The following is a 23,376-nucleotide window of genomic DNA, read 5'->3' as shown; positions in this document are numbered from 1 at the left end:
TCTTTGAATTCAGGTGTTTTCAGTCTCATTGCCACAGAAGTTTAAAGTCATACAACTAGGCATGCAGTCCACCCTTTAGAGACATTTTGGAAATAATAGATTGTTCTAATAAGCTCACTGTATTCAAGCATCTTACTGTAACAGGATGGCACAGTTGTAAGAAGTCAGCTTGTGAAATTTCTTCCCTCCACGATAGTCCACAATCAGCTGTTTATGGGATTATTGCAAAGTGGAAGCATTTAGGAACCACAGCAACTCAACCATGAATTTTCAGGCCACGTAAAGTTACAGTCTCCAAGTGCTGAGGAGATGTCATCGCTCTGCTGGCTCAATAACTGCAGAGCTCCAAAGATCCTCTGGCATTAACATCAACACAAAAACTGTGTGGCGGGAGCTTCACAGCCTGGGTTTCAATGGTCCTGTAGGCAGAATGTGTTTTGTCCATATAGCGTATATTGTTCAATTTTCCCACATCTTTTTGTTCTCCTTTATGTTGTCACTCTACTTGAATTCTGCAGTAGTGATGAACAAACCTCAAAAAGCCACTGACAGCATAATACACTCAAAGCACTTTCCAAAACCCAGCTTTTCTATAAAATCAATCATCTGCCTCAAATCACCCTCCAATGTTTTTCCCATCAACTTCGTGGCCAACTATTTGTCATTCTCTCATGGAAAACCCTACACCTTATAACACGACAGACAGAACTGAGTAGAAGACAGGGGGACATACACAGGAGAGTTGTGTGAGTATTTAAACAGAGCCGATGGAACAATAGCGTGGCGTCCAGCGCACCGCTCTTTACCCTCTACACCTTTATTTGGCAAACGCAAAATAGAGAGGGAGACAGTAAGTGGTTTAAGATGTGCCTGGTAAATCGTAAAAAGAGTATATATCTGTGTGTGTGTGTGTGTGTGTGTGTGTGTGTGTGTGTGTGTGTGTGTGTGTGTGTGTGTGTGTGTGTGTGTGTGTGGGTGGGAGAGAAAGCTAGTGGATTTTGGGTTGAGAAAAATTCATGTTTAAATGTTGTTTCTTTCAATCTGTGAGTGCATTTTTGTGTGTTTGAAAGTCTGTTTGTGTCTATCTGAGTATACCAACATATGTGTTTGTTTCTGCCCACGCGCATGCTTGTGTGTATGTGGGAAAGCAAGGGAGCAGCCTACATTGTGTAGGCTCTGCACCAGCTGTGTGGGCCATGTGGAGGAGGATGTATCAGGGGGTCATGCGCTGGCAGCTGGCAGGGAGGAAGGGAGTCCGGTGCTGTGCCTAGAGGCCCAGACATTAGGAGTTGCACTACGCACTGCTCAGAGTTGTGTGTGTGTGTGTACATGTGTGTCAGAAAAAAGTTTTAGCATGAAAACGAGCGGGGCTGTGGCGGTGCAAGTGTTTATTAAATCAGATAAGCGCGTTAACACATTAACACCGAGGAAAACACACACACACACACACTGCCACCTCATAAGAAACCCTCTCTGTTGAGGGTTGTCCTCAGGAGTCAGTACAGACACCCAGCATGCACACACTGTGCTGAGTTTGCGGCTAAGGGAGTCATTAACACCTTCGCTGGGTGTCTGGTTTTCCTCTGACACCGCTGATGGTTTTGACCTCTGGAGTGGAGAGGTCACACAAAAGTCGCGTGCGTTGCTTCCAGGAACCAAAAACATCACCGCAACTCACAGAGGAATATCAGACTAAGCGATTCTGATGTGATGCTCACCGATTTAGATTATTTAAGGGATAATATAGGTTTATTGTGTGCTGTGATTACATTTGTGTAGTTTTTGGCTATGGTAAAATGAACAGTCACAGAAGCACCAAAAATAAAGAATTTATTGTTATAACTGAAAGAACGAGTGTCTGAACAATTCAATTCAACTGCGTAGCCAGAAATGCTAGGCCCTGTTTTGTAACTTTTTTGCTTCTAGTGAATAGGCACGCAGGAACCAGGAAAACTGTTAAAAGTATTTCCAAGTTTGGTTAGAAATGTGGGTAAACTTTGGTAGTTTATTTTTCTTATCTGCCTTTAAAAAAAAAGGTTTCAAACTCATTTTCTCACTGCTTGTGTTTTTCTTGTTCAAGTCTGTTCGTGCAGATGTTTCTAGGTCTCTGCAAAGATTTTGATTAGTAAAACATTATCATTACAGATAAGAGTAACGGCTAACACTGTGAATGCAAGTTGTGAATACAAGCTGGAACAACTTGGAATTTAACTATCCCATTAAGGACCCGACGCTTAGTAAGAAACAGTTTGTCAAAGCTGTGAAAGCAAACCACAGCTCCAACCGGTCGTGGCAAACAGCCACCCTCTCAGAGCCTGATTTGGCTTGAGGTTTCTTCCTGTTAAAAGGGAGCTGTGTTTTTTCTCTCCTTACTATTGCCAAATGCTTAGTCTCAGGGGATTGTTGGATCACGGAGTTTCTAGCTATAATATCATGGTTTCTTTACCATACCGTATAGGGTGGCTGTGTCGCTGAAATGAGAATTGTTGTAAATACTTTAAAAAAGGGATAAAACTGTATTGCACAACTATTTTCATTGTAAACCAATTTGCAGAGAACAGCTGGTCCAATTAACACTGACTTTATTAAAAAAAGAAAAACTAAGGAGAATGTTCTGTAACCTCAAAAATTAAAGCCTATTCCAATCAAACTACCTCTAATCATCATTGTCAGAGACTCCCTGAGGTGAATGTAATGTGTCTCACTGGCTGATAAAGCTTCTGTACGCTGGGACGTCTAGAAATACTCCGCAACATCTGTGAAGCTACTCGAGGTCCTAGTGTTTCACTCCGCTCCCAGCTAAAGCAAACAAGGGGAAACATATTGGGAAGGAATTAGGGACAGATTTGAGACAGGCTGTATTGTTAAGCCTTCAACAGTGACATGTCTGTTTCGGTCAACGTCTACAGACTGCCTGACCTGGCAACGGCTTTATGAACTTATGTCTCAGCCAAAATTTGTGAAGCAAGGATTGGCAAGGTTATGCACATTAAAAATGGAAACTTTTGTCCAGAAAACTAATACAGGAAGTTTTTAAAAAAAATGAGAAATTATTGAAATTTTAAATAAAACTACATAGCAACATTTTGAGACTTAACTTTTACTTTGCGTACAGCAAGTGTGGCTCACACCAACCACCACATTCAAATACAAGGCATCACCACTACCCAGTCCTCTTGCTTCGAAATAGCACACAAATGCACACGAGCAAAGCCGCGCAGTCCACCAGACAGACGAACACCCGCTCATTTGTTTCATTTGAGAGCAGAAAAACTGAACAGACGCCGGCTTCTCCTTTCGGCACGGTGCCGGCCGTGGTGGCAGTAGCAGGGGTTGGCGGCAGCACGCTCATCATTCCACAAAACCCCAGCCAGATGTCCCAGAGCCTGGAAGGCAGGTGGGCTGGAGCCCCCCCCTCTGCCGCACCGCGATGATGCTGGCAGCTCTTCAGACCTGCTGGGTATAACCTTTAATTCACATGCTTTTCCTGGCACGGTGGGCTGAGGGGCTGCCATCTGCCTGGCCTGTTGTGGTGTGAAGAGAGAGAGAGAGTGAGAGGAAATGAGAGGAGGAGGGAGAGTGGAAGTGTATCTGTTTGTATGAGAGTTGCGGTGGCACACTGGATGACTGAGCTGCCCAGGAGCCACCTCACAGGATACTGTTCTGGTGGTCCATCAGCAGACCCACACACACATATATACACATAAAATCACAGAGTTAGAGTGCGTTCATAAAATCCTCCTTACTCAGTGCTTACTAATGCTTATGTTTAATCAAGATCGCACATGCTGACACACAAAGCAGTTTCCCGACTAAATGTGAACAGTTTAAACTACGTCCTAATAAAGACTTAGCGGGGTGTTCTGTCAAACGTCAACACCTTGCACAGATGCTCACCAGATGCAGCGATTTCTACTTGATCCAAAGGCAACCCTGATTATTTACAGTATCCGCTTTCATCTGTTTGCTAACAGACATATTGCTTTTCAGTGCTTTCTGTCATGAAGGAAGGGCAGAGCTGTGTGACTTAGAACAGATGTCATTGATAATCCTGAGCATAATGAAACCCAGCTGACCCGTAAGTCATGATACAGTCAACAAACATGGTGACAGTCACTGAGGAGGTGAGCAGAAGAACCACATCCCTCGGATCATACATGCCAGGAACAGTCATATTACAATATTGGGAATTATTGCCAGACTGAGTGAACTGATAAAATCTTTGAAAGTTTGGAGAAGCAGTTTGAACGTGTCTTTATCTTAAGTTGTGGGGGTAAGTCTCACTTGCTGTTTTATGTTTTCACATGACATGATAGGGGGTTGCTTTTCCTGTGGTTGAAAAAGAATGTGTATTAAAATGCTGAAAATTAAAATATAGAAAATGAAGAACACTATCAAGCAGTCTGAAAGACTCGAGTTTAATATAGGCAGAAGTTTTTCAGATGCCATGGCAGTGCTGCTTGTTTTGGGATTCTCCATGACGAAGGAGCGCACCCTGAACCTGATCACCACGAAGAGCAGCTCTGAGTTTTCATTATGCTGGAGGAGCACTATTAACCCTTTAAAAACGAACTATTTTAGTTAGCACTGTAACCACGTAAACTAGCGCAATTATTGTTTTTGCATACGAAACCGGAGGAGTTGTACTTACATCTTATGCCATCAGCTTGTCCTCGGTCACGGTTTCCTTCCACATATAGCTTTGCAAAAACTGCATAAAAAGCACTTGCAGCAACAAAAAAAATAATATTCCAGAAACACGCTTTGCCGATCCGATCAGCTGTTCGTAACACTTCCTATGTTGGAATAGACATCAGCGCGAACTATCGCATGTCCGCCATGACCTGCCCGAAACCGGAAGTGACATAATTTTCGCGGAAATGTAGTTTTTTTTTTTTTTTTTTTTTTACCATCAAGGCCTTATAAGCCTATACTGGTGTTTTTAAAAATTATGTTTTACTTTATGACTTTCTGTGTCATTTCTGGGATGCTTAGAAGTCATATTGCACTGCTGGAAATAGTTTATTTTGATGCAAATGCTGTTTTCTTTGCAGATTTGCATTATACGATTGTTTTTCATTTTTTCTGCAGTATATAAAAATTACTGTATTTCAAAAATAAAACTATGAAGACACTCAAAATAAATTTCCTGTGGTGGGAAACTATTTTGTGCAACTTTTTGTACTTACAGTTTTGAGGGATAAGCCTTTTAAATTTCTCTAACTAGAAATATATGTTAAAAAAACAAAAACGATTTTCTATTTTTTTGTAGGTTATTGCACTTTTTTGCAATTTATGTAATTACTATGCACTTAATGCATACATATTATTAAAATTTGGGCTATAATGGTTGTATTGATGTATAGCAACTTGAAATGCTCCCAAAAATGGCACTACAGCATGTAAAAATATAATATAAGCTCTGACGGACTTGGTTCTAGGTCTTAAAGGGTTAAAAAGCTTTGCAAGTCATTCATTTAATACTTGAGCACTTTTAAACACAGCAGAGAAAAGTTGAACTTAAAGAATGAACTAAAGACATGCAAATGCCTTTTATGGTGTTAACAACTGTTTGTGAATCCCTGTGAAATAATAGCTATTGTTTTGTGATAATCTTATTGATGTTATTTTAATTGATTTCGATATTTCAGCGAAATATCAGAATATTAAAATTGCGTTATCACTGAGTCTCTTTCTCTCATCAATGCCTCGAGACTCTGGTCCTACTTACATTCCTGTATTCTGTAAACCTCACATAGGTTGTGTTTGCGTCTTGCAATAAATATTTGTATGTTTGTGTCACGTTGTTCTTTGTGTGTTTCCCTTTTCTGCTGTAAGGATAGAGGAGACTTTAATTTTTGAGTCTTGAGGTGCTTCCAGTTTCAATTATAATTGCTTCATACGCCACAACTTGGCCACATTTTAGATGTGGTCACAATAATTAACAACAAGTCCTGAGTTCCCTCCTGGTACTCCAGCTTCCTCCCACAGTCCAAAGACATGCAGTTAGTGGGGTTAGTTTAACTGGTGATTCTAAATCACCCATAGATGTGGATGTGATTGTGAGTTTTCTGCCATCCCATGCCCTGCAACCCTGAACTGGATTCTCAGAAAAAAATGGATGGATGGAGCAAGTATTTATAAAACCAACAGTAATCACTACAAAAATACACAACTGATAATTAGTGCATACCTAATGTGCATAAGTCATTATACTACATATAAATGTGCATCTATATATTTTAGAGAGAATTTACCTAGTTGAACCATTAGCAGCTCCTAAATAATGATGTAATACTTTATTCAGAAATGGTTAAAGTCTCATTTATTAAGTATGAAAACTTATTAATTGAGAACAAAGCATTTACAACTCTGTTTATAAGTCAAATACTAATGTATACTAATGTAGGCGCAGTGCTTTATAAATGATGTATGACGTATTCCCTAATACCTCAGTAATGCCTGAAAGCATATAGTTATTATAAAATATAACCAAAATGAATATCTAAAATATTACTGGGTAAAATAAAATGACATAAAATGTAACTTAGAGATTCGATTTTACAAATTCTCGACATTAACATTACTTACACATGCCTCTTCATACTACTCTCTTTATTACGTGCAGCACATATTGTTAGCCAATATTATATGGTGACTGATACTTGTTTTAATCTGAAACCACTTGAATTCAGTTGTGTGCCATTCCCACTTTTCACAACTAAAGAGGGAACGGGAGATAAAAATTTTTTTTAAAAAGTGATTGTGCCAGAGTAGCAGAGAGTGGAAAAGAGAGAAAAACAGAGTGAATGTCTTCATTTAATTCCTTTGAGTTAAATGAAGTGAAAGAATGATAAAGGCAAAGTGAGAGAGGGGGAGTCAGAGTCGGACGGAGGGAGCAGAAGATGGATGATAAGCAGCGTGCGGCGCATGTGAAAGATAATGAATAGAAAGAAAATTTCCAGAAATAGAAGAAGAGGAAGAAGTAGAGAAAATGGAACGAAGAGTGAGAAAGAGAGAGAGGGGTGCTGCAGAGAGGCAGCCACAGGCCTGCTGTGTGGTGCATGGTGGAGACTCATCATTCAGCTAATTATGATCAGGCTTTTCCCTGCAGGCACAGCAGTGCTGGAAATGGAAAGTCTTTGTTCTCGCACACCCCAATGGAAGCGATGGGGCATGGCGCCATGCAGATGAGATGTGTGTACACACACGTATACACGTATACAGACACACACATACAAACACAAGCAAGCATGCAGCCTCATTAACACTACATGCACGCACTGTGCTTACTCCCACACACACATTCTTGTGTACATACACACACACACACACAATCACTATTCACACCACGCTTCTCTCTTAATGCATGTTGCCAGCCATTTATACATTCCCCCCTCACACAAACACACACCTCATGATCATGCAGTGCCCCACAAAAAAGCACACACACAAACACACACAGCGTACACGTAAACAAACAGTATCCGAATCACAGAGAACGCATTGGAACATTATGATGATACCATCAATTAAGTTTGCACCTACTGAGCCAAGTTATCCATCTCTATTATAGAATACGAGCCTCCTTTAGAAAGACCAGTGGGGTATTCAATTAGAAAAGTGAAGAAAACAATGGAGTTACATCCAACAAGGATTAAAGAGACTCTAAAAAAGTAAATTTGAGCTTTTCATTAATTACTGGGGCTTTTGTGCCAAGTAAGAGCAATTAGGACAAACGCAAGCACACAATATTGCCGAGCAGATTTGTGGGGTCAGATATCAAACCAAATTATCCATAATGACAACAACTACCTGTCAGAACCACGCTGTGACGTTCATGGCTACTGAGCAGCACTTTTTAATTAAAATTCATGGGTATTTCAAACACTTCATTACAAGAAGGGAAATGATTGCTTTATTAATAAAGAAAGCAAAATTGAAACCCTGCCAAGAAATTGGCATTGGACCTAATGATTAAGCACCCTGCTTAATCCAAATATTTTATGAGGATTTCAAAGGCCTAATCAAATCTGCAGCAACTTCCATTCATAGAATTTTCTTCAGAGCATGGATATTATTTTAAATATGATGCAAATCTAAACACAGGTATGAAATGTGATCAAATATTTGTCATTTGAGGAAGGCATATATTTCACATTGGCAGTTAAACGCATGCTCAGGTGTTCATAGTGAACACGACTGCACACCCTCGTAGAACAAGCAGATGAAAACCGTGCTGACTGTTGCACAAAACAATTATCTGACTTGACACATGTAGAAAATATAAAGACTGTGCACAGAAGATTTAAGTTTCAGTCTAGACAGAGAAACAGGTGTGTGTGTGTGTGTGTGTGTGTGTGTGTGTGTGTGTGTGTGTGTGTGTGTGTGTGTGTGTGTGTGTGTGTGTGTGTGTGTGTGTGTGTGTGTGTGTGGGTTATGTCATGACAACAAGCAGATAATTTACAATAGATAGACTTGAGCTTCTTTGATTGTTTTAGCTTCATGATTGGTATTTAAAAGTACTATTTGAGGTTCACTTTTAATCTGACAATTACAGTAAAACTACAACATCTGATTCCTTCCTTCCTACTTTGCTAAATTGACTTCCAAACTTAAGTTCACTTGGAAATTCTTTGGTTCTGGTATATTTTGTCTAAGAATGAGCCAGAAGATCTCATGAAGCACAGCTGCTTTCTTGCTCCTGAATAATTGGTCCATTGAGTCCTCTCCTTATCTGAAATATTTCGGAGACTGACTTTTCTCTCTATGAGTGTGTGAAACAAAGAGCAGGCAATAATTATGGTTCATGTTCCTTGTGGAGTTACTCTCAGGTGATTCGCCCACTTTGTAAGCAGCACTTTGTCTCCTCTTTGCAGCCATCAGGTGCTTCAGCGCTGTCCAGCAAAAACACTACAGAGCCTACGCTTATACTGAAATCCTTTCAAGTAGCAACTACAGAAGTAACTGCGGGAATATTCTGCATTAAAGAAAATTATTGGGTAGCGTAGCTGATACTCATTTCTAAAGAAAAAGATGTCAGGGGGGAAAAAAGGATAGACTCACTCACCAGATGCATGCTGAAGAAGCAAAGTGCTTAACAAATTATCCAAAAGGAAAATGATGGATCTGGAAATACTTGGAATAATATAGGCCAAGCCAGAGGGAAATAGCTACAGAAGCGTAGTGATTAACTACATTTTGAAGTGTGGAAAGCAATAACTAGGTCTACACTATTTAGAGAGTCTGATAAACAGCATATCACCAAAATAACCATACAATGAGGAAGAGGACAAAGGTCATGTGTCAGACAGAAATATCTCTGCAGTGATCTCACAGGAACATGGATCCTTTAAAATGATTTATGATTGAAATGATTTGTTTTGTGCGCAATGGTGTGAATACTTTGCGTGGATGTTGAGTTCCTTCAGAAAACTGAATGACATTTATCCAACATTAAATAAATAAAAAATAAATAAAAACATCTGTTTGCCTCTTTCAAATCATTTGCGACTAGACAAAGTGTGGAACATACTCAGATAATGATTTCATGCTTTTTCCAAGAGGAAACGTGCCGATATCTTACAGTTTCAGTGTCTCTAAACCCCCCCCAAAATGCATGTATTGTTGTGATTTCATGCCGGGTATTGTTACTGGACATATTTTTTCATGAAGTCTAGCATTACAGCCCCCTGGCAGCCAGGGAAGATCTCTTGGCATGGCTCTTCAGCACTCTCCGACTCCCCTCTCTTGTTTACTGCACAAACACATCTGCCTTTCACGCATAAGTGGCTCCTCAGAGCTGTGCAGCGGTAAATGATATCCCCCTGCTCCCAGATAGAGGTGTGTATCTCAGAATAATGTCCCCAAAGCTGAGAAGACTTGGGAAAAAAAAAAACAATAAAACGAAATAAAAAACCCAGGTTGTTTTAATGAGCTGCTTATTATTGTTTGGGTGCCTTGTGTGTGCGTGTTTGTGCCTAGTTAATACAGGCACATGCATGTACAGTATATAGCTCTTTTTTTAAGTATATTTGAGGAATTAGTACTTTTCATTAATTGGTTGTTTTTGGTGTTTTTGTTGTGTTGGTGAGTGTCCGCAGCGAATAGAAAAGGATAAATGGATTGAGTTTATTCCAAACAAGCCCTGTACTTTCTTTTTGTGTAGATTTTAGATTGGGAAAAATGGTGTCACCTTCTGTTGTATGGAATGTAAATAAAAAAAAAATATCTCCAAACTAACAAATCAAAACAAAACAACACAAAGCAAGCAAAACAAACAAGAACTAAAATAATGTCAAGATGAATATTATCGAGAATGGTTAATAGGACTGTAAGCAACCAGGTTTATCTTCTCTTTGACAAACTAGGAGAGCTTCACATTATCACTTTAGTAATTGTGCTAATGTGTTTTATTTTCTGTGAATGAGATTTCATGAGCGCTTTTTGATGTTTGATGTGGGCTGATGTTGTAGGGTTTATGTTTTTGTTTTACTGCTTAAATGCTATTATTTCTTGCCTAAGTGTAGATGTCTCTGCATCTTTGGTTTTCCATTATTGTCTATAAATGCCATCAACCTGCGAGGGACCACAGATGAAAAGTGCTCATGTTGATTAATGTGCTTTGGCCCTTTTAAAGGAAATAAACATTCAGTTTGGTCTCCATCTAGCTTTTGCTGTACACATCAGCCGGACTCTGTAAAACTGTCACTGGATAAGGTTGCCTTTACAAAATCATTATTAAATCAAAATATGGAAATATGCCAATTCTTATGTCTTCACACTCAAAGCCTTATTTTTAAAATACGTTTTTGCAAAATACAGTAAATGGAGCAGTATGTACTTAGCCAAAATGGCCATTAAAATAGAGTCAGAGACAAGAACTTGAATTAAATTATGTAATTTCTTCTTCTTCTTCTTTTTTTTTTTTTTAAATCTTATGGAAAATAATTGATCCGTCTGGCAGCTATCCATTTCCTTTGACTGAGTATCTCATTTAGCTCTCCTTTCATATTTGTAATCACCATATATGCCCATGGTAAAGTCTTAGTGCCAAGCTTTTGCACACTTTGCACTTCCTATTTGACAGACTTGCTTCCACTCAGATGAGTCTCCTTGATTGTTGACTTACTTGCTTACAGTATGCATTAACATATCTTCCATGTCTAAATGTCAAATACAGTTTCATACCTACTTCTTTAGCTCATTGTTTCTTTAACAATGTCTTACACTCATCAACAAACAATAACAACTGCTTAAGGACTAATCACAAGAGTAAACTTGTGTATACTGAATAAACTATTCAAACAAATGCTGCAAACATGTTGTGCAGCAACCTTATAAGTCTGAAAAGAACAAAAACAACTAGAAATGAGCCTCGCTCTGAGATTATCAGTCACTTCAGTATGTCAGAGAACTGGCATGCTGGGAAAAGCTGTCACTGCGGTGAACTAGTGGGTTTGAGGTTACGATGGCCTGATCAGACCGCACTCTTATTACTGGTGGAGACAGCCAGAAACAAGCAGAGAGTTGTGGCGTGCCAAAATGTAAGTCAACAACCTTACTAACCAGATAGTCAGTTAAGTAACCGACCTCAGCCAGTCAGCCAGCCAGTGCAGCCGAGCGTTTCCTTCATGCTGCCAGCTGTCTGTTTTTTTCCCAGTAGCTACAATGTGGGATTGTTTACAGCTCTTTTTATAGTCCAGTGAATAAGCCCTTATTTTCTCCCAATCTACCCCTGCTGGGAGAGCCAGCCCAGACAGTGGGAAGTAGCCCTGGGAAGTCATAATTATATTTGGCAATGTGTGCAGAACCACACGCGCTCACACGCGCTCACAAATACACACACACTAAGAAGACAGAAAAGTGTTTAAACGTCATCGCTCACGCTTATATAAAAATCCCTGTAAAAAAAACAAAAAAAAAACAAGGCGGTGTGTGCTTGTCTACAGATACACATCAACACATATGGGACACAGCAAACGCAGCGCCATTCCTGCCCTCACAGAAAAGCCAGCATGCGCATCCATAAAAGACCTGAGACACCTCCGCAGAGTTAAAGCGGCGCTTGAACTCACCTCCCTCTCTGCCTGAAACATATGTTTAACAAGTACTCTGGCTCATTTGGCTGACTCTCTCAGACATGAGGGGACAGTGAACGATCATTTAGTGTATGATGACTGCATATGTATTGCCTGATTTGGCTTGTTTCCTTTGTATAAACCAATATGCTTCACATAGCACAAGAAAAGCAATTACAGAGAGTTAGTTTGTCAATGTTAAATTTAAGTGAAATACATATTTGATTGCATTTGTTGTATGTGAAACAGTGATTATGAATTACATACCAAAGTACAATGAATTTGGCTTTCATTCAGTTAAAGTCATCTTACCCGCAGAACAACCCTAAGTTTTTTGTCCCAGCTGCTATTGAAACCCACACTCACCAGCCACTTTTAGTCATTTGCTGAAGTTCAACCTGAGCATCAGAATGGATGAAGATTGGTGATTTAAGTGATTCTGAACATGCAGTATAGGTTTCTGAGTATTTCAGAAAATGCTGACCCAATCATCCCTGGAGTTGACAGAGAATGGTCCAAAAACGGAGAAAATATCCAGCGAGAGACAGTTTGCTGGGTGAAAATGCCTTGCTGATGCCAAGGGTCAAAGGTGGCCCTACCACAAGCTGATAGGATGGCAACAGAAACCATTTATTGCAATCAAGGTATGCAGAAGGGCATTTCTGTGCATGCAACATATCAATCTTTAAAGCAAATGGACTACAGCAGCAGAAGACCACACGCACTGTCACTTCTATCAGCTACGAATAAGAAACTGTGGCTACAGTTCTCATTAGTCTTAATTTCTGCTGAGACATTTGGATGTCAGGGTCAGAATTTGGTGCAAACAACATGAAAGAATGGACCCATCCTGCCTTGTATCAATGGTTCAAGCTCCTGGTGGTCTAATGATGTGAGGGATATTTTCTTCAGACACTTTGGGTCACTTAGTACCAGCAAGGCATTGTTTTAACATCAGTCTGTCAGAATATTGTTGCTCACCACGTCCATCCCTTTTTGACCACAGTGTAACAATTTCTAATGGCTCCTTCAAGCAGGATAGCAAGCCATGCCACAAAGTTAAAATCACAAACTGGTTTCTTGAACTTAACAATGAGTTCTCTGCACACTATAAACTTCACAGTCACCAGATAGATCTTCTTTGGGCAGTGGAGCATGATTGGAGGAATATGTCCGTGACCTTGTTGAATCTGTGGCACGAAGAATTAAAAAAGCTCTGAAAGTAAAATGGGTCCAACCCACCATCAGCAAGGTGTACCTAATAAAGCTGCTGATTGCATTTTAAAATAGGCAATATTTAGTGTCTGCATGAAAAACTATAGATTGGATTTGTTCCTTTTTCATGGAAGGGAAATTGGTAACTGGCATCCAGGAAAACAGAGCGTCATGTTTTAATTTATAAAAAATGATTATTCCAGCCCACACTATGATTTTGCCTTAGTTAACCCAAACAAGTGCAACTCTAAATAAATAGCATGTTAAGACTTGCACCCGTGCCTCCCGGTCCACAGTCAGCTGTAAATTCCTGTCCACTTCTATCGTATCTCTAGCCCACATGTTGCAGCTGTTGTGCAGTGTAACACTACTTCAGCACAGGGAAGAAAGTTTTACTCGGAGTAATTTCAAGATGCTCTTTCCATACTACGCCTAAAAGTTGATCATTTTTGGGTGGTAACAATGTATAAGTAAGTACAGTTATTACAACCAATAATGTGGCTATTGACGGCTGGGCCTGTGTGTTCCCACTGAATCCATGTTACTGCGGCTGCAGATTAAACTGATTTGTAAGAAGAAGTACTTTGGGTGTCAGATTCTTAAATGAGGGTCACGGCAAAATGGGAACAGTGGGTGAAATCATTTTGCCTGTTCCTCCAGCAGCAGTTCCAGGGGTCCTTTTAAGTGCTTTTTGTGTCTGTGCAACATGTGTGAATACGCCATAATCCATTACTCTCACAACTGCAATTCAGCCTTTCAGAGTAGCAACGTTAAATGAGATGAATAGGCCATCACTTGCGCCTCAGAACATTTGTAACAGAGTGCCGTACACAGCCCCTGCTGAAAATTGTACTCAACTGCACATGGGAAGAACTACTTTATATTCTCTCTTTATATCTTTCTTTCCTTCATTTGCACTTGTATTTTTTAACAAAGGCGCTATGGTTAATGTTAAACCATGGTAGGTAAAATAGTAGAGGCAACAAATGCAGAGAATCCTTTCATATTCAGCTGATGTTTTCACGACACAATACCTATGGGTGGAGGATGAATTGGATCATAGCTCTGCCAAGAAACTATTGGAGCACCGCAGGAAACCCTTTTATCTGTGAGTGATTCTCAGATTTTGTTATCATAGCAACATCTTCCTCTAAAGTCTGAGTTAACATGAACAAGCCAGCTTAATTTATTTGTTTCTTGCACTTTCTACATTTCTGTAGCAGGTCATGGCAAAGGGAAAAAAAGCAAGTATAAGTGGCCATCATTACCACAGTGTGCTTTATGGATTAAAATGGAAACTGTTATGAATTGTATAACCAGCACTGTCTTATATAGAGAGTATTAGACTGAGATATAAATAACAATGAAAATGTTCAGATTTCAGTAATGATTGGTTGAATTCCCTGAGCCAGCCAGCCAACTATTTGCCTGATTCTCCTTCATCACTTGCCATGTTTGTCAGTTTGCATTATTCAGCCAAAAAAGGGTAAAGCTAATTGATATCCAGTGTTGATCAGATTTGTATTGCCTGGGTACATGAAAAAGTATTTTCCTGATTTATTTATTTTTGCACATTTGTCTCATTTTCATGTTTGAGATCATCAAATGAATTTTAATATTAGAGAATACAGAATGCATTTTTTCAATTGATTATTTCATATTAAAATCAATCTGACTCAGTGGAAAAAGTAATTTTCCTCCTTAATATCATGAAACTCAGAATTTTTGGAAAGTTGGCTTTAGTTTCACGAGCCACACCCAGGCCTGATTACTATCGGATCTGTTGAATCAAGAAATCACCTAAATAGAACCCCTCTGACAAAGTAAAGTGAAGACACCAACAGCTGTGAAACAAAGTCACTGACATTTGTCAGTCTGGAAAGGGTTACAAAGCCATTTCTAAGACTTTTAGACTCCAGTGAACCACATTATGAGCCATTATCCACAAATGGAGAATACTTGGAGCAGTGGTGAATCTTCCCATGAGTGTCCAGCCTACCAAAATTACTAGAAGAGTGACGACTGATCCAGGGCCAAGATTCCTTCACAGCCATGTGAAAGACTAATTACCAGTCATCACATACACTAGATTGCAGTTCTTGCTACCAAGGGTGGCACAACCAGTTATTAGGTTCAGGGATATACTTTTTCACTCAGTACGTTTAGATAACTTTTTCCTTTAATAAATGTGTTTAGTCGGGTTATCTTTTTCTAATACTAGAATTTGTTTGATGATCTGAAAAATGATCTGAAATATGCAAAGACATAAGAAATTGTTTTAACAGCATTGTGTCTGTAAGGGAAAAACAAAAATTGCTTTTTTATGTGCAGCTTGTCTTTTTTTTTTTAATTATTTTAAATGCACTAGTGCCTTTAATTATTTAAAAATCACAGTTCAGAATAACTGTAAATATCTTACATTGTGTTTAAGTAAGCCTGCAAAACCTGCAAATCAGCAGTGCATGCTCAGTACACAATTCCTCAGTTTTTTCAGGTATTTGTAGGTGTTTGGAGCTTCCTGTGTCATTATCATGACACTGCAACAACAAAATATCTTTAATAGAGATTTTATTGCCACTAAAACAAATAAAAGTTGTATCAAATCTGCTTATTAAAACTGTTAAACAAAGAGATTGTAGTTATAAACTGACAAACTGACAAAAAGAGTCAAAATGAAAGCCAAATAAAATATGAGGTGTATGAGTGAGTGAGGAGGGACATGGTGCGTGGGAGATGGGAGAGCTGTATGCACTCACCCCAGGCTTGTGGGTGAGTCAGGGGGCAAGTATGCCGAGGATGCTCCCTGATTCACCCTGGTACTGTCTTGTGTCGAGGTCTGGGATCCGTCTGGCTCACCCCCCATGTTACACTATCTGCTGTTGAAGGAGGAGAGGTTGGGTCAGGGTTAGCTGTGTGTGGTTGGAGGTATGGCATATCTTTGTGTATGTTAGGGCAGTTTTAGTATCAGACATAAAAAGGGTGGGGGTAGGTTAAAGTGAATTTTTTTTTAAAGGCAGTAAACTCTAGTTTATGCTTTCTGTGCACGTTAAGGTTAAAGGGACAGGAAAGGGATAGCAACAGACATCCAGAAAGAAAAGCACCACGAGTGTCTTGATTATTAAGTCACATTAGGCAGAAACATATAAGTGCACACACAGAGGAGTAGCTACATGTACTACAACTATTTGAAAACTGTAAATGATTTGCAGCGACCTCTTCCCTCATTTTTCTTCTTGGGTCAAGGTGGTAAAATGATGAAGTGAAGGTAAGAAAGATGAGTCACAGAATATAGCGAGTACAAGTTTAGTTTGGGCTGCATTTCACATTAAAGATTAAGAAAACACTGATCGGTGTTACCTTGAGCACAGTTATTTATCAAAGTCCAAGCAGCTTGGTTTATTTTTAAAAGGAAAGTGGAAAGTTGAAAATGAAACTAACCTTTGGGTGGTTGAAGGGAAACATGAATTCTCAGCTCCAGCCTGCAAACCCACAATGAAAACTTTTATCACATTAATTTGAAAAAGAATGCCAATCCACGGTTATTTCGCTGCAGTCTGTGGATAAGTAATTTACTTTGTACTTTTAAGTGAAAACAAGAGATTAGTGGAGAAAATGCATATATATTCATGACTGCAAAATGTTCTTTGATTTAAAGAAGCATGTCATGAGAGGGTTAAGCACTATCAGGTTCTCTTTTGAAATAAACGGCCTGCACACAAGAGACAAGAAACTGTGTACATCTTTTCATTTCTTTAAAATTTGAAGAGTTATTCCCTTTTGTGATTGCCCTTCTTCTTGATCTTATTCAGTATCACCTAATGCAATAATAAGAATAACCAACAATTATAGTCAAACAGAAATCTCTTTTTCTATTAGGGAGCTGTCAAAACCACATTTTTCTCTTATTGAAATTCGGTGTTTATCGTTTGCCATCTGGAATTGATTTTCTTGTTTAGGGATTTGGCATGAACAAAAAAAAAAGACTTTTTATATTTATTATTTTGTTCAAGGTAGTTTAGTGTCTTCTCCCAGAGGATTTTCATATATACGAGAAATCACTGGCTGTCACAAAACTATGGGTTATGTCTGCCAAATATAATTTGCAGTGAACTGTATAGACTTTCCCTGAGGCTTTAAGGAACAAGTAATTATTGGAAAGAACTAATATTTACAGCACATTATGTTTTTTGGCTTCTTACTGGCAACATTCTTCTTTTGTCAGCTTGTTACGGAATCCAGTTGCCTTATTCTTGATACAAATATGACACAAAGTTTCGGGGAGCAGATTGAACTGAGTAAGAAGGTAGTTTGTGAAATTGTACTTGATGAAAGGGAAACACCTAAACATAGAGAAAAACTGAAGCGATACACTACTGTGCAAAAGACTCAATTCACCCTTCACTCAGTCCAGTCCTTCTACCTGACCATTTTCAGATTCATTATTTGGTTCATTAAATAATTTAAACAAAAAGGGGCCTAATTAAAGGGATGAACCTGCGTTGTGTCGACACATAACAGAGGACTTATAGAAGAACCAGTTTTGAATTGGATCTTGAGGTGCCTTATTAATAACAACCTGCTACAAAACATATAATTTTCCCCTTTTATTTAGTTTAATGTGCTAAAAATGCTGAAGATAACACAGTTTGACAGGAACAAGATTGGTGATTCCCAAGCAACTATTAGCTGAAATTCTGGCATATCTCAGCATGATGCACAGTGTTTCCCTAAAAACTCAGAGGAAACTGGAAAAGTGGTGGACAAGTGTGAGGCCTGAAATACCAAATCAACAGCAGATGAACCTAATCTGAAAGGTGCGTCCTTAAGGGGTCGGGGGAAAATCCAGCAAGGACCTGAGAGATCCTGTAGGATCAACTAAAGGGCCAGAGATGCACTGCAGCCAGTGGTGTTGGGGATCTTGTCAAAATTCATGAAATTATTAACACAGAAAAGTGTCATCAGATTTCACACAATGCAATACCTTCTAGAAAGCATTAGAATGGCAACAGTGTCACTTTTCATCATGGCATACACACTGCCGATGCAATGAGAGGATACAAGGATAGAAAAACAAACAAAGTTACACTCTCAGTCCTGGATTGGCTTCCTCAGAGCCAGTGAAGCAATGACGGATGATCTTGAGAGAGATGGGCAGCCAACAACATCCGAAAAACAATCCTTGAATTTCCTTCAACAAGTCTCGTGAACTATTGCTGAAGACTACTGAAAGAAATGATAATAAAGGTGGCCTAAGAGAGTTCAGCCATTGTTGAAGAATAAACGTGGTGAATTTCAAGCTCATTTGTATTTTTGCATCATGTACTCTACTTTCATGTTTGCACATATTGCAATAAAATGCTGTACCTATTTCCCATTTTGCCAGTAAAATATGAAGAAATGAGGGGTTGCTCAAGGCTTTGGCCAGTACTCTACAGGGTGCAATCTTGAAACAAGAAGACTGACAGAGTGGAGACAAACACACAATCAACTCAACAGCCTGCCATAGTGTTGTGTTAAAAATGAGAGGGCCACAGGTGTGCACTCTCTAATCTCATCATTAAAAACAGGTCTGGTACAGATAGGTGTCATCCACATAGACCCTCACAGGTCCCTCTGATGTGTATTAAACTTATGACAGAATGCCTCTGTCGTGTAAAAATTGTCCTTCAGCAAAGTATTGATATTAGTAGTGTCTGTGTAAATGCCACTTTAGCCCCAAGGCCTGTTAGTTCGCAGCCTCTCATTCCCTCTCATTCACCCACAGTGTGTGTGTTTTACAAGAGGATATTTAGAAGTCAAATGCAAATATCAGATAAAGTTTTTCCCACTTTGTAGCATAGACTCCTGTGTACACTGCCATGTCACTCAACCTGCCACTAAGTGTGCAGACAGCCCAGACAGCTACCTGTCAGGTGATGCTGATTCTGTGATAACTTTAAGCTTTTTATACACAAGGACTTCAAGACAAATCTTCATGATAAAAGCAGTTTTGTATGATGTAACCAAACTATGGGCCTGAGTTTATCATCAATAGGCCTTTCCTCTGCAGGGCATGCCATTTTTAAAAAAAGTCAATTTAAAACGTGTCCATGGAACCTTTTTTGTTTTCATTGTAGATTGAATCCTTTTGCATGTTTTGTCTGATCCCATGTAAGTTTTGGGAATCTTTAAAGAGGGTGAAGATGATCAGCAAACACTCGCTGGTTAGCAAGCTGTATCTTGGGGAACATATTTTGCAATCTGAACATCATACTTTATTGTAACATCCACTGTCATTTCTATCATGTCTATACCTGCTTAGTGTGATGGTGTGCTAACATGATCTAATCAGCATTACACATGAAATACATGACGATAAAGCACAAAGTTTTACCTGATGACGGCTTAAAGAGGTAAAGTAAAGAAAATCATTTCTAATGTTTCTATTAAATTGCCAGGGAAGCCATTAATTTTAGTAGGTGTTGAGTCATTTTAGTTAAATCCACAAATGTTCAGGTCAGTGGGAGAAGGTGAAGACCACTAAAGTCATTAGAAGATATTCCAAAAGGAAAGGAAAATTCTTTGGAAATCTTGTGATCCTCCAGTTGTGCTTTTAATTAGGATTAACTAACTGCTTTAATCCCCAAAGCCACGATCTACTATGATAAAAACATGATGTAACTCCAACATCTACAGTATATAATCAGTCTAACTTATTTAAAAGAAAATAGAAGTGAATAAATATTCAGCTCATGGAGAGAACAAAGACCCCAGTTCTTTTTTATACACTGTTTTATACACAGCATTTGGTTTTCATGACATATTTAACCCTGGCCTTTGCGCAGCTACTCTTAGTGAAAGAATTTTCTAGTATAAAACATCTAGCTGAGCTGAGATGCAGCGATAAAAAAAAAAAAAATGAAACAACATAAAAGTTTTTGCTGAATGGTGGTCTTTGTTCCTCTAAGTTTTCTATGACTGAATGATATCTCCCCTAACCTCCTATGACCCCCTGGCTCAAGGGGACAAGAAATAGAGAGACTGGTCACTGGTGGGCAAATAGAGAAAGCAGTGTATGTATTTGTGGGACAAAGTGAGAAAAGAGGGGAAAAGCGGGAAAGAAGGAATACGAGTGTGAGTGCCTTCTTGCCTTTTGCCCCAGGGTTAGGAGACCTGTGACTCTGTGTCTTCTAAATCAAAGACAAGGCACAGCCATAACCTTCTTAAGAGAATGAGGATCCTTTCACTACCTTGCAATCGCTCTATCTTCTCAGTGCTCAATGCTTACAAGTGTAAATATTCCCTAAGTAACTCACAAAACTACAGATGTAACATGAAAAGGATGTATTGAGCAGGTGGACTTTCCAAAGCACTGAGAAAACAGAAAAGACCATTACATAAAGACAGCAAGACAATTGGTACACACAGCTAATGGGCATATGGTCCCTGATCCTGTGATTTGACCTTTTACCCTTGTGTAATATGATATCTGTTTAGATTTGCTTGGGAGGCTAACAGAAAGATTGATAGCCACTTTTTTATTGGCGCATCGATCATGTTCACTTGTTTCACCTGCCAAAACATAGTGATGATGCTTCTGCCTATTAAAATACTAATCGTGCTGGTTATGCTGCTAAAGTGTGGTCGTCTTAGTTCTGTGAATTTTTCTAGTGCATTTAGGTGATCTAGACTTCATCTTTGTCTATCAGTCTATCAGTAAAACAAATAAATTGCTGAATGTTTTGTAAACTAGGAAGTGACTGGAGAGCCTCGTAGTGCAGAAACAATCACGTTAGCCACTTTACTCCTTAAACGCGCCCATCGCTGCTGTCTACTTTCTGGAACAGTGATTCGCAGAGAGCGGAGGAGGGAGCTGAGATCGCCTTACTTATTCCAGTAAACAACACAGCGATCTAAAAGACAACATGTAGATATTATTCCCTCGGATAATTCAACGCTCACTAGTGCATAGCCACTAGTGCATAGCCAACAGCACAAATGTGAGAAACATAGTAACTTTGCTCTGGCTAAAAGATAAAAAAAAAAAAAAAAATGAAAACAACAGATTTTAAGAAACAGGTTGCTCATGTTCTTTGCTCATTTAAAATATATATATGCATGTGATCTGAACAGACAAATCACAGCAAAAAGTGGCACTTGGCTGTGAATTTTTATTCACTGAAAGCTCAGGCAGCTGTGATGCATACTGCAGCTTTTGTTGGAAAGATAAACGACACTTGAAATGCAAAACAAATAGATGCCCAAAGCAATCAGCTGTAGAGAATTCAGTAGAAGTACCCACTAGTTATTAGCTTAATGTGCTAACAGAGTCCTCAGTGTGCTCCTTTCCCATTTTAACTGGTGTGTACAAGAGGCCTGATTCTCAGGTAAATCAGTCTCAAGTGGGTCCGAGTTGGATGGTTTACTCAGGGTGTTGAGTCTCTTAGGAACTGAAGGATAGGATGTCAGCTGCTGCTTCCTGCTTAAGCCAGTAACAGGAACTGGCTGTGTTCCAGTGTGTGTGTGTGTGTGTGTGCTGTCAGACAGAGGACTGGGCAACAAGCCCAGGTGCAGCAGAGCCCAGGTGTTCCTCTACGAACAACACAATGAGTGCGTGCAAACATGGAGGGACCGACAAGCAAATGGAGAGGGATTGGTATCAGAGAGCACACCTGTTGAGCACCTGTCCTATCCGCTTATGACACACTGATTATAGATGGAGCAGTTGTAAACACATGCGCGTCAAAAGCCAAAACTTGTACACACACATATCAGTCAGTAAGAATCAACCACAGCGCTCTGTGCACAGCCTCACTCAGACATCAAACTACTTTTGAGTCTTTGCAACTTTTCACTTTCTCCCTGCCCTCCCTGCCTTTCTCTGATCTCCCGCTGAGTTCTTCAGTCTCTGTGTCATTAGGCAGCGAATCAGGGATTAAGAAAAGATGGGAGGATGTGATTTGCAGCAGAATCCACTAAGTCTGGCATTACCACACACCTCACAAAGCGCGGGGGAGGTTCTAATCCACCGCACAGCACAATCCTGCTAATGCATTCATATCAGACACGCAGACAATTGAGGTCGACTGAGAATTAAACACCAAAAGTATTACTGTCAAGTTCAGCATGGGCATGTTTGTTTTTACATTAAAGTCTGAACTGAGGAAGACACCTACATTTTAGCTGGGTGTTAGCGATGTAGGATGATGATTTATAGGACAAATACTTGCATGAAGAACAATATATATCTCTGAATAACAAACTTACATATAATATGTATTGCATCATACCATTTCTCAAGGACTAATGCAGAAAAGCTACTAAATGAGTCAAAAATGAAAAGATTCACTGCATACACTTTTATATATTCTGTCACAGTGACCTTGGATGCACACAGTAAAGTTTCTGTCATTGCATGACCTACAAATATTTGTCTTTTTAGCAGAAGTGCAGAAGCAGAGGGACATGTGAAGTATTAAAGCAAAACAATGACAGGGGGAGGGAAGGGGGAAAAGTGGGAAGAGAGAAAGAAGGGAAAGATTAGCAGTAGTACTTTGTGACATGCATCATCAGTCCTGTCTTCTCACTACATCTCCCTAATGGGAGCGCAGCAGTGTGTGTGTGTGTTTGCACGCAAACGCATGTGTGAGAGAGAGAGTGAGAGTGATGAGCCTCTCTGTCAGAGTGACTTGTAGAGACCGTGTGTCTGTGTGTGAAAGAGATAGGGACTAAATGAGCTTCTGGTGGGACTGACCCTTCTCACTTCTCACTGGTCCGTCAGAGAAACTGAGCGCTCCACTGGAGCATGGCCACAGGCAGGGTGCTGAATACTGAAAATGTTACACACACATACACAAACTCTGGGGAAAGGCAGCTGCAGAAGCTCTCTGTATGACCATATTCACATACACACAAAACGCATTAAAACAGAGGTATTTTAGAGACTAAACAGAAAATACATGGAGGTCAAGGTGCATTTATGTTCACACGACGTCAGAAAATGTGACAAAATGCACGTGTTTGTTTATGTCAAAAGCAAATACCGTGCACGCCAAATCTAGCGTGTTGCGAATGCGGGGTGTCTGGTTCACCAGTAGTCATA

General features: G+C 39.5%; 1 long non-coding RNA gene across 1 annotated transcript; it reads right to left on the bottom strand.

Annotated features, from left to right (window-relative positions):
- Positions 1–1,813: 1,813 nt before the first annotated feature.
- LOC145423378 (uncharacterized) lies at positions 1,814–16,848 on the bottom strand. Its single transcript, XR_013904430.1, has 3 exons — positions 16,734–16,848; positions 16,052–16,171; positions 1,814–3,524 (listed from the first exon to the last, which is right to left on the bottom strand). It is a non-coding gene; the product is annotated as an uncharacterized LOC145423378 (long non-coding RNA).
- Between the last annotated feature and the right edge of the window lie 6,528 nt (positions 16,849–23,376).

Source organism: Astatotilapia calliptera, chromosome 22 (assembly GCF_964374335.1).
Source record: "Astatotilapia calliptera chromosome 22, fAstCal68.1, whole genome shotgun sequence".
NCBI classification, from domain to species: Eukaryota; Metazoa; Chordata; class Actinopteri; order Cichliformes; family Cichlidae; genus Astatotilapia; species Astatotilapia calliptera.
This window is presented reverse-complemented; position numbering and strand designations above follow the sequence as displayed.